At 32.0% G+C, this 16691-nt stretch overlaps 1 protein-coding gene across 3 annotated transcripts in view; it reads right to left on the reverse strand.

Annotated features, from left to right (window-relative positions):
* LOC132703824 (UNC93-like protein) overlaps positions 1 to 16691 on the reverse strand; it is a 62479-nt gene that overhangs the window by 14726 nt on the left and 31062 nt on the right. The window lies entirely within an intron of this gene.

The following is a 16691-nucleotide window of genomic DNA, read 5'->3' on the forward strand; positions in this document are numbered from 1 at the left end:
AGGAAGTACCAACGAGTATTATTAAACTATGCTTCTTAATTAATAATTCTTTCCGGATGTGTTAAAAATATCACCCAAGTCTTAGATAGTTATAGGGCCAGGGCCTATGACTGTCTAGACAGAGATATGTTTCTACTTAAGCTAGACAGATACGGAATTAGCGGTAATGCTCTTCAGTGGATGAAAGTAATAATATAATAATAATAAAAATGGAGAATTTAGTAAATCTGATATGCGAATGTTTAATTGCACAGGTCTGGTGAGAATGTACCTCGCTCTGTAATAGTGAATTTTGTGCATAATGTGAAGCGTGATGAAGTATTCAATGCAAGAAAGTTACTTAAGGGCACTAACAATACCATATATATTAAGATTTCTCGCAAAATAGATACATTTTATTTGGGACCCTTTTTATTTGTGATCATAATAAATTACCTGTTTTTTGATTCAGAAGAACCAGACCAAACAATACTTAACTAGGGAGATGATATAAGTTTGATAACGTTCAAACGATGTTTGATAATTTATTCATTCGATTAAAAAACTACTTTAATCAAAATATACACATTTTAACACAAATCAAACGTAAGTAATACTTTTTGAAACAAAATGCTCCAAATTGAAAAATATTACCAAGGTTCAAATCGCGGAGGATATATTAGATGTTTCAGAAAACGGCAAGTTTTTGCAAAATAAACTCGATCTGTTACGAAATGGAATTTGGAATAATATTTAGGCGTCATCATTGTAGAATACAAGATATAAAATGGACCGGGTTCAATCATGTCAAAATGTGTTCTAAAGGGGTATCTTTACCGTGCACACCTTGTACATCTTCGAATATTTATTATGCAACAAGTGTGGTAAACAGAATTTGAGTCATGAGTTTATTTGGCACGAGCGGAGCGAGTGTTTAATGAAACGAGTGACATAAAAAATTTACCAAACATATTAGTTAAGGTTTGCGAACGAAGGATCTCGTTTTAAAAAAACACTTTTTTTTGTTTTACAAACAGAACGAGGTTTTATTTAACCCGTTATAAGGAGAACTGAACGCAAAGTACAAAGTTGTCATATATATAAAGTTTTTATGCAAGCGTTGCGTCGCAGATACTGGGAATACTGAAGCTAGCATTTCATCAGCATATTCTATCACATAATTCCTCCCTCCGAAGTGGAAAACAACAGGGACGAAGGGTTGTTTTCGGAAGACTGGTCGTTCTTGGTTTTCTTGGAATCTGGCAGCAAATGGCTCTTGTAGATTTTCCATGCTATAACTATTAACAAGATTAAAATAAACATCATTTCTGTTGAAGTGGCGAGACTCCAAGTGACTGGATGAATTTCATAACCAATGTCGGGGATCGATGATTTCGCAGCTTCTCGTAGTTTTTTGATCGTATTGAGATCAATCGATTGTAGTTGGAGTGGCTGGTACTTCACATCGTGATATTCCATATTTTCAATTTTAATGAGTGGCAGTGAAAATGGGTTTGCTTTAAAAATTTCTTCTTTATTCCAAAGCTCAGTATTTTGGGTACTGATACTGCAATTATATGGAACATTGATTAGGCAGGCTTCTTCAATAAAAGCTATTTCTTTCTTTTGACAATTTATTTGTAATTTAAGTTTCTGTTCCGATGGTATTATCAAAACAAATCTACTAGTGATTGGTCGTATTATATGAGTTGAAACATTTACATTGACTACGTCGCAATTTTTGTTCTCGGCATATTTAATGAGGGTTGTCACACAATCACCGATGGGCTGGGTAAGTTGATTTTCGCAAATGTAGGTGTCTTCAATGATTGGGCAGATTGATTCTTGATATTGTTGCATGTCAGTGCCCAATATTAGGTAGGCTAAATTAGTTATAATTAAGGAGTGATTCACTGGTACTGGGAACAAGTGGAATATTTCGAAAATTTCTTTAAGAAAAATCGGAATATGGACGGCAAAAATTATTTTATCTTTTGTAAATTTAACTTGTAATTTTGCTAAATGATAATAATTATTTTGATTTTCAAAAATTAGAATTTGATTATCACCATAGAGAATAGTCAATTTAAAAATTATTTGTTCTAATTCAGCCGCCGATATTACTACAGGATGTAATGTGTTTAATTTCGCAAATGTAATGGCATTTTCTAAATTATCCAAAAAAGTTATAAAACTTTGGCAATTTAGAAATATTTACATTAGTGTATTTTGAGCTTTAATGAAAGTAGTTATGTCAGTAATAGTTTTATTTGAATTATATTCAAAAATGTCTATATGTTTTTTAATAGCTTCTTGATTTTTCTGTAGAAGTGTTATAGTATCATTATAGTTGTCAATCAGCTGTTGAATCAACGAGGTTTGCTTTTTTAGTTGGATGTCAGATGAATGTTTACTACACACAAGTTCTGTGATAATTTTATCATATTTTTGTCCATCCTCTGAATCGAGAGTGCCAAAAAGCCATTTCGATAATTTACCTACAACATTTATTAAACCTCTTTTTGTACGGTTATTAGGTTTTATGTTACCAAGTTTAAATTTTACTTGTGTAATTAAATATCGAACATTATTAAGTAAATTATTTCCATTAATATAGTGGACATTCTGATAATTATGTTTATTTGTATAGTTTAATGATTTTGAGATTACAGCGTAAGCGTTGTTGATGTTGAATTATTCGAGCATTTCGTAAGCGGAAGGGGAGAAGTGGTGTTTTAATTGGGATAACTTCAATATCATTATTCGCTATCACTAATAACAGCTTAGCTGCAAGAAGGAACAGCGTTGTCCGGTTCATTAACCTGCGAAGAAGAAAAAGCTTTAGGTTTTTGGATCTGAGATTTATGAATTATTTTTTTATTTTTTGTGATAATTTTATTTCCAATATCTTGATCTATAATAACAGGTTTTCTTCGGGGTTTGTCCTTACTACGTTTTGCTGTTTTGTCAGTAACGTAAACCTTTGTATTTTGTTTCATTTCAGGTGGATTTTCTCGTTTTTCGTTTTGTTTTTCATTTAAACGTATTTTTGTTTCTAACGATGTTTCGTAGATTTGTTGATAGATAGTTTTTAGTCTTTCACGTCTATCTGCGATATAATTATTTACAATGATTTCATCCGTTAAATCAAAGGGATCTAAACCGTTTACTTTTCCATTAATAACGTCAAAAGGTTTTGTTTTGTTACGCTATGCATTGATGAATTGTAACCTATAATTGCGTATTTTATTAAATTTTTAGGGGCTTCTTTTGGTTCTTTTAATTTTAGTACCCTATATAGTTCAACAAGAGTAGAGTGAAATCTCTCTATTGGACTATTACTATTAGAATTGCCAGGAGTTGTAAAATGAATTGCAATTTTATGCAATTATGCAGAAATCTAAAAGCAAAGAAGTTTTAAATTCCGTTCCATTATCACACGTTATTTGTTTAGGTAGGCCGTGATGACTTATAAAGGTCGCTAAACCGTCTAAGATAGCAATTGCTGTGCAAGCGGGTTCTAACGGATAAGCTTGGGCGTACCGTGAAAATACGTCTATAATTGTAAGAAATTTTACGTTACATATTTGAAAAGTATCCATATGGATGGATTCTAATGGTTCAGAAGGTGTCGGTGTCAACATAAACTTTAATTTTGGCGGATGTCTATCATATTTTGTTTGTTGGCACGTGTCACAATTATTAATATATTCAGTTAGGTCAGTTTTCATATTTGGCCAATAATAGAGCCTTTTTAATGCTATTAGGATTTCATTAATTCCACGATGACAGGTTTTTTCATGATGATATGCAATTAGGTCTTTTTGTTTTGTCCTGTCAGTGACGTCAGTTAAAAGAGTTTTCGATATTACCAATTTATAAGCATGGTTTTTAAATGTATTTGGTAACAAAACAGATAGTTCTCGATTTAAATCTACTTCGGTGTTTTGTACATAAAGGCAGTACATTTTTATTGGATCCAAATAATCTAAAAAGAATTTAATTATTTCATTTTGATAGTTCTGACTTAAATAAACAGAAAATCTAGATTTATTTTGAAATGGGTAACTCCTAATCACGTGATAACGACCGTTTGTTTTTTGGCTAAATATTATTTATTTAGAATAAGTATTAATAACTATTTTCGGTAATTGGTATATTTAATATTGGATCTTCAGCTGCTGAGTGTACTGTTTCACCAGTATTAGGAATATTTGGCGGTTTAATTTGAATGTCCGAGATAATATTAATTTTTGGAGTGTTTACATTTTCTAGAGGGTTAAACACGTCTTCAATTTGTTCCAATTGTTCAAGACTTATATTTTGATCTTCGTCATGTATGTATTTATCGATGTCTTCATTAATATCTCCAGGATTTCCGAAAAGTGACTCTTTATCTATCATATTTAGTTCGATGCGTGACAGGGCATCAGCGTTGGTGTTCAGTTTGCCTTTCGTATAATGAACTGTGTAATCAAACTCTTCCAGTTTTAGTCGCCATCTTAGCAATCTGGAATTTGGTTCTTTCATATTAAACAGGTATTGTAGAGGTTTGTGATCGGTAACTATCACAAATTTTCGGCCAAATAAATATGGTCGGAAATATTTTGTTGACCACACGATTGCTAATAATTCTTTCTCTATGGTTGAGTAATTGCTTTCAGCCGGGTTCAATGTCCTAGAGGCAAAGGCTATGGGAAGATCACTACCAATTTTTCCTTGGCTGAGAACCGCTCCTATAGAAACATTAGAGGCGTCCGTTGTCAATATAAAAGGTTTTTCGAAATCTGGATATTGTAGTATTGGATCATTGCACAAGATATTTTTACAAAGATCGAATGCTTCTAGAAATTCTGGCGTGTGTTTGATGGTCGCTGCTTTCTTTAGGCAATTTGTGAATGGCTTGGTGAGTTTTGCAAATCCGTTAATAAATCTTCTATAGTATCCTAGAAGGCCTAGAAAGGATTTTATGTCTTTTGCTGTTTTCGGTACAGGAAATTTCTGGATTGCAATAATTTTCTTGGGATTCGGTTTAATTCCGTTTTTTGTTATTATGTGACCCAAAAATTCTACTTCGGTTCGTAGGAATTCCGTTTTATCTAGTTGAATTTTTAGTCTAGCTTGTCGCAGTTTTTGGAAAACAAGTTTAAGATGTTTGATGTGTTCTTCTAGGGATGACGAAAATACTATGATATCGTCCATGTATACTAGACAAACCTATCCCTGTACATCACGCAAAACATTATCCATGACGCGCTGGAATGTCGCGGGGGCATTTTTCAATCCGAAAGGCATTCTAACAAACTCAAAATGACCATTCTCGACACTAAAAGCTGTTTTTTCAATTGATTCCGGATCCATTTTGATCTGATGAAAACCAGATGAAAGATCGATAGTTGAAAAATAATTACACCGTCCCAATTTATCGAGTATATCATTTATATTAGGCAATGGATAGCGGTCGTCTATCGTTTTCTCATTTACCTTACGAAAGTCACAAACAATCCTCCATTTTTGCTTGCCGCTGGCGTCAGGTTTCTTCGAGACTACCCAAATGGGGCTGCTCCAAGGGCTTTGGCTCTGTCTAATGATGCCGTCGTCTAACATTTTGTTAATTTGCCGTTGAACTTCCTCTTTATGGATAGAGGGGTATCTATATGATTTAGTGTATACAGGCAATTCATCCGTTGTTCTTATATAATGTTTGATTTTATTGGTGAATGTTAACTTTTTGTTTTCATGATGGAAAATATCGTTATATTCTTTACAAAGCCTTATTATAGCAGATTTTTCTTCTAAATTTAAATCTTTGCAACGAATTATTTTGGAAATGTCGCATTTACTAAATTGTTCTTTATGTTTTGGTAAGATGTGTTCTAAATTAAAAAGTTCAAAATTTTCTTTATGAAAGTCCGGAAAAGATAAAACATTTAGAGGTTGTGGGAAATTTAACGTTATTTTTTTCTCAGTGTAATTAAAAACTTCTGTTTGCGCAAAACCGTTTTTTGCAGTAGTAAGTGTTTCTGGAAAATAGAGACCTTCAATGACTTGCTCGGGAATAATAACATCATTGTTTTGTGTTACTGGAATTCTTACGTTAACAATTTCGTGTGCGTTCACAGTAATACAATATATTTCATTTTGTGGTTGTCTAAATAAAATTGGTATATTAGTTGTATTATTCCTTAATTGTTTATTGACAAGATCGATAGAAAAATTAAAACGTTTTAGGTCGTTTAATCCTATTATACCGTCAAAGAATTTATGAAAGTCAAAAAGAATAAAAGATAGGTTGGTATTAGCCTTTAATTCTGGGAAAGCCGGAATATCTGCTTTAAATAGAGTTTCCTTTTCACCAGTTCCTGTTTTAATAATAGTTGGGGAATGATATATTTTTTCATAATAAAATTTTTCTGCAATGGAAGGTCGAAGAATCGAGTGAAAACAACCAGTATCAATTAAAAGTTTAATTGCGGGTTCTTTAATCTGGCTGTACGGTAAACTATTACTAATTTCGGTATACATTTCTAATGTCATGTCGTTGAGTCGCATTGGCTCGTTATTGTAAAATTTTGAGAGATTTGATTTTCAATTTCAGGGTGTTCGTCAAAAGTTTGAGTGATTTGAAAATTCAATTTCAGAGTATTCCTCTTGATGAATATTTTCATTTTGAAATACCGCAGATGTTTCATCTGTTTGTACCGCGTTACTTTCGTGGATTTGGTATAATTCTTGCGAAATAAAATTTCTAGGGCCAGTAGGTTTGAAATGGTTAATTTGATTATTTTGACGTGGTATAGTATAGTTTGTTCTTGTTGACATAGGTTCGGGTAAATTGTTAGGTACCTGACCTGTCGGTTTAAATACGTTTTTAGGTGGGCCAAAAACTTGCCTATTTGTAGGAAAATTTCTTGGAACTTCGCGTGGTTGAGGCTTATTAATTGGACCTCTGGGAAAACTATTAGTCTGGGGAGTAAACTGTTTTTGATCATGCCTAATTCTAAAATTTTGGTTATGGTGATTGTTGTTTTGAGAATAATTTGTATCGATTGTACATAATTAAAATTTTGGTTACTAAAATAATTTGGATTTTGTGAAAATTGTTTAACAGGTTCGACAGAAGTATTAGGCAAAACTTTTGATTGAATTGGAGTTCTGAAGATATTTTGTGTATATTGAAAATTTTCCTCTTCAGTAATTTGGGTTATAGCTAATTCTATACAGCTTGGATTTTTAAGTCTTATAATACTTTGTAATTGTCCTGGTAATCCTCTAATAAACGTCCTTAAACAAATTTGATCGTATTGACGTAAATGAATTACTTTGCTTGCATTATCCATAGTATCGGCAGGAAATGCATTAATTTTTTAAGCAAGGATACTTCTTAAAACTTGTAATCTTTTCCCAAAATCTAAAGGATGTTCATTTTTAAAGGGGGTGGCCAAAAACAAATCCTGTTCTAAACATTCTAAGTTTCGTCTATCGCCAAAACAATTTAACAAAGCTACTTTAATATTGTCCCACGTTACTAACTCCATTCTACAGCCTACTAGAATTTGTGCGAGATCAACAAGTTTTATTCTTATAGTTCTTAACAAATATTGTTTTAAAATTTCGTCGTTTCCTTGGCCATATGTATCAAAAAGGAAATCTCCAGCTGATAGAAAACTATTTAAAGTGTTGGAATCACCATTATATGGCAGAATACTAGCTATAAACATTTTTAACAAAGTGTAATTTACACCTGAATTCGACGATTGATTAGAATTCATTTTCAAATTAATTTGACTATTCTCTACTTTCTTTTCCACTAAATTTAACGAAGTAAAAAACGCACTTAAATTGTCGACGTCTTTATCTTCGTTCATAAATTTAATTGATTTTGAAATTTCTTAAAATTGAACTTAAAACTAAGAATCCTAAAATTATTTCCACCGTCCTAACCAGGGAAGATGAAAGGGGAACAATAGGAATTTTGGGCACTAACCTTGATTTCTCTTAGTCGTCAGCCTATTCTTCCTATTGGAATTTTCCTTGCGTAGCACTGCTTGCGGGGGTGATTTCTTGCCTTCCTTGCCCTCAGTAGAACTCAATCACGTTGGGTTTGTCAGACAGTGTATCATAGGTTCGTTTTGGAGTCTAAGGGTTGAAACCCACGTTTCGCGATCAAATCGTCCCGATGACGTGGCTTTGACCGAAAACTATCCCAAATCCGTCACGACTGCGCCAGTTAAGGTTTTCGAACGAAGGATCTCGTTTTAAAAAAACACTTTTTTTTGTTTTACAAACAGAACTACGAGGTTTTATTTAACCCGTTACAAGGAGAACTGAACGCAAAGTACAAAGTTGTCATATATATAAAGTTTTTATGCAAGCATTGCGTCGCAGATACTGGGAATAGTGAAGCTAGCATTTCATCAGCATATTCTATCACATAATTTATTGCACGCTATGCTTTTTCTACAACCGTTAGTTTTTGGGTATATTTTTGCAAAATAACACGAATACATTCAGTGTCATCACCGTTCGAATTGACAAACGTCAAAACGTCGAAATTGAAGCTGTCCGGTAATATCTCCTAAAACATCCGATTGTTCCCAAACCCGTGTGGTAATATCACGCAAATCTGCGTAGTGACTCGTAAAATGACATTTTCCGCGCGCTTAATCGATGTGTAATTACGTAGAAGGGAGTAGAAAATTAGTATATTATGGAACAAGTGTGATAAACGTCATTTGAGTCACGAGTTTGTTTGACACAAGCGGAGCGAGTGTTTAATAAACGAGTGACCTAAAAAGTTTATCGTTGCATACTATACTTTTTCTACGACCGTTAGTTTCTGGGTACATTTTCGCAAAACAATACGAATACATTTGCTCCCAAACCCGTGCGGTAATATCCCGGAAATGTCTGAAGTTTCTCCGATCCATGGGACAAGAAACTAACGTGGTTAAGTAACGTTTCCCGTACACTAGATCGGTGTATAATTGGGCATTTTACAGAAGGGAGTAGAAAAACAATCGATGACAATTTCAACTAAACCATCGCAAACAAATCACTAAAACACGTACAAAATGGCAAATTATTCAAGGTTTGGAACCTTATATTTTCCATATTCTAGGCTTCTTAAGTTTTCTTTCTGTATGTTTAGTCTATGTTTGTATGATAGTTTTGTTACTTCTGTTTGACGCCATTTCACTTTGTCAGATTATGCAACAAATTTGAAATAAATACCACTATTATTATTATAAAATTTATATAAAATTTTAATACGAGATACCTTTGGAAAATTCCATTTCAGACTATAGCCGATTGAATATCTCCTTTTTTATAAAATGCAATTTACTGTTACTCTAACATTGTTTATAATTTGTTATGCTTTCATTATTCCTCAAAATATATGTAAGAGGACCTATTAAGTTCGCTAAATCGTCAATTATTTAGTAAAACATACCGTTTGCATTGAAATGCATAATTAATGACAGAAGCTCGGTTTAAGACGGTTCAATTTGCATAACGTTCCACTAAGTCTAATCGGAGATACAAAATGCCCCCAAGCTTCAAAAGCATTTCAGACGCTATTCCGATTCACGGCCGCAAGATATAGATACGACCCGTAAAATAATAGGGCGCATAATCTGCTAGACATTTGGTCGAAATGTTTTTGCATAAGGCTTCGAATTAAGTATTATACAAACAATTTAATGATATGCGGAAAATTCACCAAGTATTGATCATGAATATTGGCGTGTGCGTGGGAAATAGTTTATTTGGCAAAGATTATTACGATAATTCCTTTCCCGCAAGATAAAGTGTCTCAATCATATTACATATCACACTGTAAATAATCGGTGAATCATCATGAAAAAGGAAATGCCGCTGGCTAATTTTTAGTTTGTTTTTGGCGACGCACTTAAAAAAAAATACGCAATTCGGAAAGATGGAACTGTATTTCTCGGACATTTAATGTTAAAAGTAAATATATATAAAAAGCTTATCGCTAAAAGTCTTCACGTTCTTGTCGCAAAGGCCCGTACGTATCATTATCATAACTTCTCTACCCTCAGTGCAAAATTCGGGGGTTGACTTCGGATTTTCCAGGACGAATATTAGAGGCTTCTGGAAGTTCTTGGAGTTGGCATTAGCATAACAATAATCTATATTAATATTGCCCAGCCATATTTTGTTTAACAGTTTCTAAGGCACATTTTACCGAATTTATTTCTTTTACGTCAACACTATCTATCCAGTTTAATTGGTATAAAATTCCTATTGGTTTTACATACCGGGTGATCAAACTGAATTTTTGGAAGAACAATCGGTTTATAATTTTGTTGAAAGTCCTTAAACTTTTGAATTAAAATGTTCTTTATTCTTATTTCACAAGTAGGGTAGAGTTCGAGTAAGTACTCCCCATTAAGGGCACTTTTGAATAGCAAGAGTTTTTTCTGGGGTTATCACAATTCACTTGTAAAGTTCAAGTTTTTAAACTTTCGCTTTCTCGATCTTCGTAGGGACCAGTTGGCAATTTAACAGGTCGATGGAGAACTTCAACAGTTTAACTTCACATGTATAGTCTTCGTCTTGTTGGGTTCGTCTCGTGGCAAATAAATTCTTCAGGAATTATTTCTTTACAAGGTGCATTTTGCGCATTTCGTTTGAATAATTATCATTTTAGAAGAATTATTTTGAGTAATTGGAAATGCACATCAATTAAAGTAATTGAAGTTTTCTACCTTTTTAATGTCAATTATAAAAATTATTTGATTTTCCATAGTATAACTTTTAATTTCCATATTTTTTTCAAAAAGCAAAATATTTTCTAGTTTTGGTTCGAATGGTAATTTATTATTTACTAAATATTTAGACATTGATCCCATTTCACTTAACAGGACTTTAGTTTCAATGATTGAATTATGAAAAATATTTAGCTTATAAATAGAAATCGCAACTTAGATTTTTTCCAAAATATTGTCATTTCAACGAAAAAGAAATAATGTTCCAGCACTTTCGGAGTTTAATTTATACAAAAGATTTTCAATATTATGGATAAGAGATTCAATTAGAATTTGGTTTTTGTTAAATTTTGGATATTATTTTGGCAAGTTTGGATTGGATTTGGAGCATTTTCATTTTTAATTGATTATTTGATAATGCGATAGTAGTTTCGTTTCATTTTCAAAGGAGTTTTTTATACATACGTATTGTTTTTGAAAATTCTGGAATTCTTCGTTAATTTTAATTATGTCGATAATTAATTTTATTTTTGGCGATACCAAGTTTCAAAGGCCCTGGACTATTTCTCATTTCGTAGAATTTTGGAGATTCTAGTTTGGTGGAGCAATGTTGCAGTGTCTGAAACAATACAGGGCGGTCCTTTTAATTCTTTGACATAAATAATTTCTTTTTTATTTGGATTATTTTTTAAAGATATTTATTTCTACTCGGTTCTTTTCTAAAATTTCCGGCCTAAGAATTTATTACTTTTTGTACTACTATTTTGGGGGTTTTGTTTAAAAACTATTTGTCCTACCATAAATTCCTTATTTTAGTGTTTGCTTTGAGATGATCTTTTGCTTTTGAGCTTCCATTCTCTCTTCTACTTTATTATATATTATATATATATATATATTATATTCTAGTTTCTTTTTGTGATTTTCGGCGTAATCTACTATAGAAAATTCTTTAAGAACAAAAATATCATTTGGAGCTCTTGAGGTTTCTGTTAACAGGGTGTATGGATATTTTCTAGCACATTTTGCTCTTTGACAAACATCACATGAATTCATTAATTGAGTAATTCTAGTTTTCATATTAATCCAATAATAATTACGTTTAATATATTCTAGGGTTTCCAATATGCCACGGGGATTACTTTTTCCTTCATGGTGATTTTTTGTTAAAAGAATTTGTTCTTCCTTGTATGTTATTGTGTTCATTAATTTAGTACATTTTATTAATTTGGGTCCTTTAACAGAAAGATGCTGTAAATAAATTTCATTAAATTTTATATGTAGATCGGCTGTATGAGAATAAATACAGTAAGTTTTACCTGTAATTGTGTAATCTCGTGAAAATTGTAAAATGAGATGTTCGTTATTTATTTTTGGGATTTTAACAGTAATTATTTTATGGAGTTCATAATTTCCTTGTTTTACGTCAAGTTTAGGGTAAACGTGAGGAAACACTAAAATTTGGTTTACTTTGTTATTTATTCTTTTATCTAAAATTTTAATTCCGTCTAATCGATTATCGGGAGATTTTATTTGAATATCAGAGAGTATTTTAATTTTTTGTTTATTAGACAGTGACTTCGAGGTCGTGTCTGATAAGGTTTCGATAAGAGTTTTCTGACTATTTTTTGATTGGTTGTTGTCATAAGTTTGGAAGTTTCTGCAATACTTTTAAGATAATTTAAGGGGTCAAATTGGTGTTGATCAATACTGCCAAGGTTGTTAATCAAAAATACCCAATCTATAGCATTGATTTTGATTCTTGATAACGGGTCCTTTAAATTTAGTTTACCTTTTTTTATAAACTAATCATAATCATAATCGAATTCCTCGAGTTTCAGCCTCGATCACAAAGTTTGCTATTTGGTTCGCGTAATTTAGATATCTATATTAGAGGTCGATGATCGGTATAGATCGTAAACTTTCGTCCAAAAGGATATGCCCTAACGATTGCCAAAAGCTCTTTTTCAATTGTACTGTTTCAATAATCAATAACCAAGCGCCATTTTCTTTTACTAGATGCGTCCAATTTTTTTCGGGACTATCCATATTGGGCTGGGCCAAGCTGATATAGAGTCTTGTGCGTTCAAGCATTGTATTAGTTTGAAATTTGACTTAATCTTTATGAATTTTAGGGTAACGGTATGTCTTTGTAAAAACAGGAGTATTGCAGTTTAAGTTAATTTAATGTTGAATTTGGTTTGTGAATGTTAAGGGGATTTTTTAGCAACAGAATATATCACGAAATCCAAGGGCTAATTTTCGAGCCTAATACTTTTTAGATTGACTTTTAATAACTTATCTTGGGAAAGGTGAGTTTTTTCGGCATTGTCAATGTCCATTTTTTCTATAAAGTTAAGTTGGTTAATACTTAAAAGGTCGATATCGATAAGTTCAAGTATTTCCATTTTGGCCGGGTTTTCGCGACTATTAGTTATTGTAATGAATGCAAAATAATTTTGAATATTGGTTCTAGCTTGCGGTGTTTCTATTTGATCATCAAATTTAATATAATCTACGAATGCTAACCCGTTTTTGTATTTTACCGGTATTTCAATAACTTGTTGTGTCCTTGGTGGAATAACAATAACATGATGAATTTGATTATTTTTCGGGTTCATATATAAAAATTATTTGTGTGTTAGGTGTTATTAATAATTTTTTATTGATATCTAATATTGCCTTTAACATATGCCAATTTGCTAAAAAGATAAAATTTATGCTGTTCTTATGTTTTAAAAAGGGTAAAAATGGGAATTAAAATTACTAGATTATGATGAAAATTTTCGGGGTTAACAAACTTTTTGTATTTGCTGTATCAATTAAAAGTTTAGCGTTTATTTCGGGAATAAATATATAAAGAAAAGTAGCTGCTGTTATATTAATATTTACTAGGTTCGTTGGTTCTGCGTGGAATCCAAGATAAAATTTCCATTTCCGTTAAAAGACGAGTCTCGAGTTTCAAGCACGTGACCATTGCAAGGTTCATTCTCACGTGGGTCAGGTTCAAAGTACTGATCATATGGTATATCATCGTAATAGTTTTTATTAAAATAATGTTCGCTATTTTATGGGTCAATATTATTTTCGCAATAATAAATATTTTCGGTGGTTGCTTCATTTGGGTTTAGCGCAAAATACTGATCAGATGGTGGTGTATGAGCATTGATTTCGTCATCAGAATTTGGAGTTATATTTTGATGATATAATAATTTTTATTAAGGTTATGGTTTGGGATAAATTAATTTTGATTATTTATAAGCTGATTAATGGAAAATTTTACTTGGTCTAAATTGTCGTTGGGCGAATTGGGATTGTGCGATAAAAGGTTTTAATTGTAGTTGAGGACAGTTGGTCCAAAATGATTGTTAGTGTTGTTTGTTGTGTGTGAATATTGATTAGGAAAATTAAGACACCGGTTATTTTGGTAATTAATTGATTTTGGAATATTATATAATACATTATATATAAACAGTATAAATATGATTTGAATTATTTGCTAGTATGATTCTTTGATTTGAGATGAAATTTTGAGAGAATCATATTATTTCGATATTGACTGTGAACAAAGTTTTCTTCCTCAATAACGAGACTCATTACCGCTCCCAAGCTTTTATGATTGCGGATCCTAACATTATTTTGAGGATTACCTGTTAAACGTCTAATAAAAGTTTTTAATAAGTCGTCGTAATTTTTTAATCTTATTAAATGTTCCGCGTGATATAAATTTAATGAATTTACCACCTCATCCCGAAATTATATGGTGTTTCGTTTTTGCAAGTGTTAAAATTATTAAGTCTTGTACCAATCAATCCAAATTCCTCTGATCACCAAAACTTAACTGTAAAGCATCTTTCACGTCATTTCAACCTATTAAACTTAATGCTCTACCTGACAATTTACTAATTATTGCCGATAGAAATTATTAATGAGACCAGACAATTATTTATAAAAATAGTCAAAGTGTGGGGGTTTCCATTTTATACGGGTATAGAATCTATATAGTTTTAGAAATTAAGAGTACACTTGATTCAAAATAATATCAAATCAACATTTGATAAAGACACGGTGTTGTCGAAACAATTTTCATGTCAAAATATATAATTTCGTGAAAATCTGAACTTTTAGTTCTTATTTATTTTGATAAATGTAACACTTAAATGTAGTAACTATTTCGATTTACGAATTGAATCGAAAATGAGCAAATTTGAAATGGAAAATTAATTACATTAAAATCAGAATATTCTTCATTCCTGTAGCATTTATTTTAAGAGCACTGTTTCCTTGTGATTTCTTCGATATTCTATTTTCTTCTTTGTTGTTAGGATATCTTACGTCTACTGCCAATAGGAAAAGGCGATTTTCATCCCTTACTCCATGGTCTTCCTACTTGCACGGTTTCTCCAAGGATACTCACCAAAGTTCGTTTTGCCAAATTAATCTTAAAAACGGAACTACTCGCGATTTTCGTCGATCCGTTTTGGCAAATCCTACCGACTGCGCCAATTTTGAGTTTGTTTTTGGCGACGCGCTTTTTAAAAAACACGCAATTCGGAAAGATGAAACTTTATTTCTCGCGCACAACGATTCGCAGAATATAAAAAACACACAATGTTAAATGTAAATATATTTGAATAGCTGATCGCTAAAAGTGTTAACTGCGCAGCTACTGTGGGAAGATATCATGATTACACATTCCCATCACATGGCCTGTACGTAGCTTTATCATAGCTCGTTTTGGTTGAGCTATTTGATATTGAAAAAGCGACAAATTAAAAGAAACAGTAGTCACAAAAACGTGAGTGTTTTTTATGGAATGATATCTGTATAATCGTTTATATGTGTCAGATAATAACTAATTATTTAAGAGAGTCGATGAAATTGACTTGTACATGATACGAAGAAATATACCAAATTTTTTAAAAGTGGTGCCTGAAAAAGAAGCTCATAAACATTTGCGAAAATGTTTTATTGACAAAACATCGTTTTGAAGTACATATTCCATGCTGCTACATACCACGAAACAAATCGATATAAGGAAACATTTTAAGAAGAAAAATTTCGTACTATATGAAGCAAATAAGTTGATAGTATTATATAAAATCATCGGCGACTCTTTATTCGTTGCAATACAGAAAAATTTAATCAACAAACTATAGGCATCATATAGTAGGTAAGGCTCCAGTCGAAATAGCTACTTTTTAAAAGTTATCCAACCCAAAAGAATACACAGAGCACAGTGTTTTTATAGAAGTTCAACGACATTGCTTACTTAAGGCTGTATTGAAGTTTTTTTTCAGAATAAGATTGATATAGGTGACAGCGTTCAAAAGGCAAATAATTCATTATAATTTAAGCGGTTCTAAAAATATTACATCGACAAATAATTTTTAAATACTTTGCTAGCAAATAAATAATGCTTACAGTTTTTACTAAACACTAGTTGCTTCACTTGAGGAGTCATTTAAACAAACTCTTGCAAGCATTCTTAATAAGCCAGGGCCTAAATTCGATGACAGAATGAGGAAGGTGTGCCTTAAGTTCGAGGGAGATAGAAAGTAAGTGAGAATTGCATGAGAGGGAAAATTACTATGCAAAAAATTCACACACAAATGCGAAGACTGACATAAGAAGGAACATGGATGGAAGGGAAGCTGAGTGAAAGAGACCAGCACGATCAAGAAAAGAAGAGTAAGTGTAGAAATATGTAGAAAAGAAAAGTAAACATAACTAACCGGACGAGAGGTGGGACTGATGAAAGAAGGAAACTGAAAGAATGAGTAAAAACAGAAAGGAATGGTGCACAGGAATCAAATCATTTTTAGATTTTTTTTGTACTACGATGATAGTTACTATTTTAATTATGTGTAATAAAATTTATTCGTTTGGTGTGGAAATATATAACGTGGGGCAAAGAAAACTGACACACAATACGGATAATACGAATATATTAATTTGGACCAGCCTAGAACTAAGTAT

Source organism: Cylas formicarius, unplaced genomic scaffold (genome assembly GCF_029955315.1).
Source record: "Cylas formicarius isolate icCylForm1 unplaced genomic scaffold, icCylForm1.1 PGA_scaffold_6__28_contigs__length_40554024, whole genome shotgun sequence".
NCBI classification, from domain to species: Eukaryota; Metazoa; Arthropoda; class Insecta; order Coleoptera; family Brentidae; genus Cylas; species Cylas formicarius.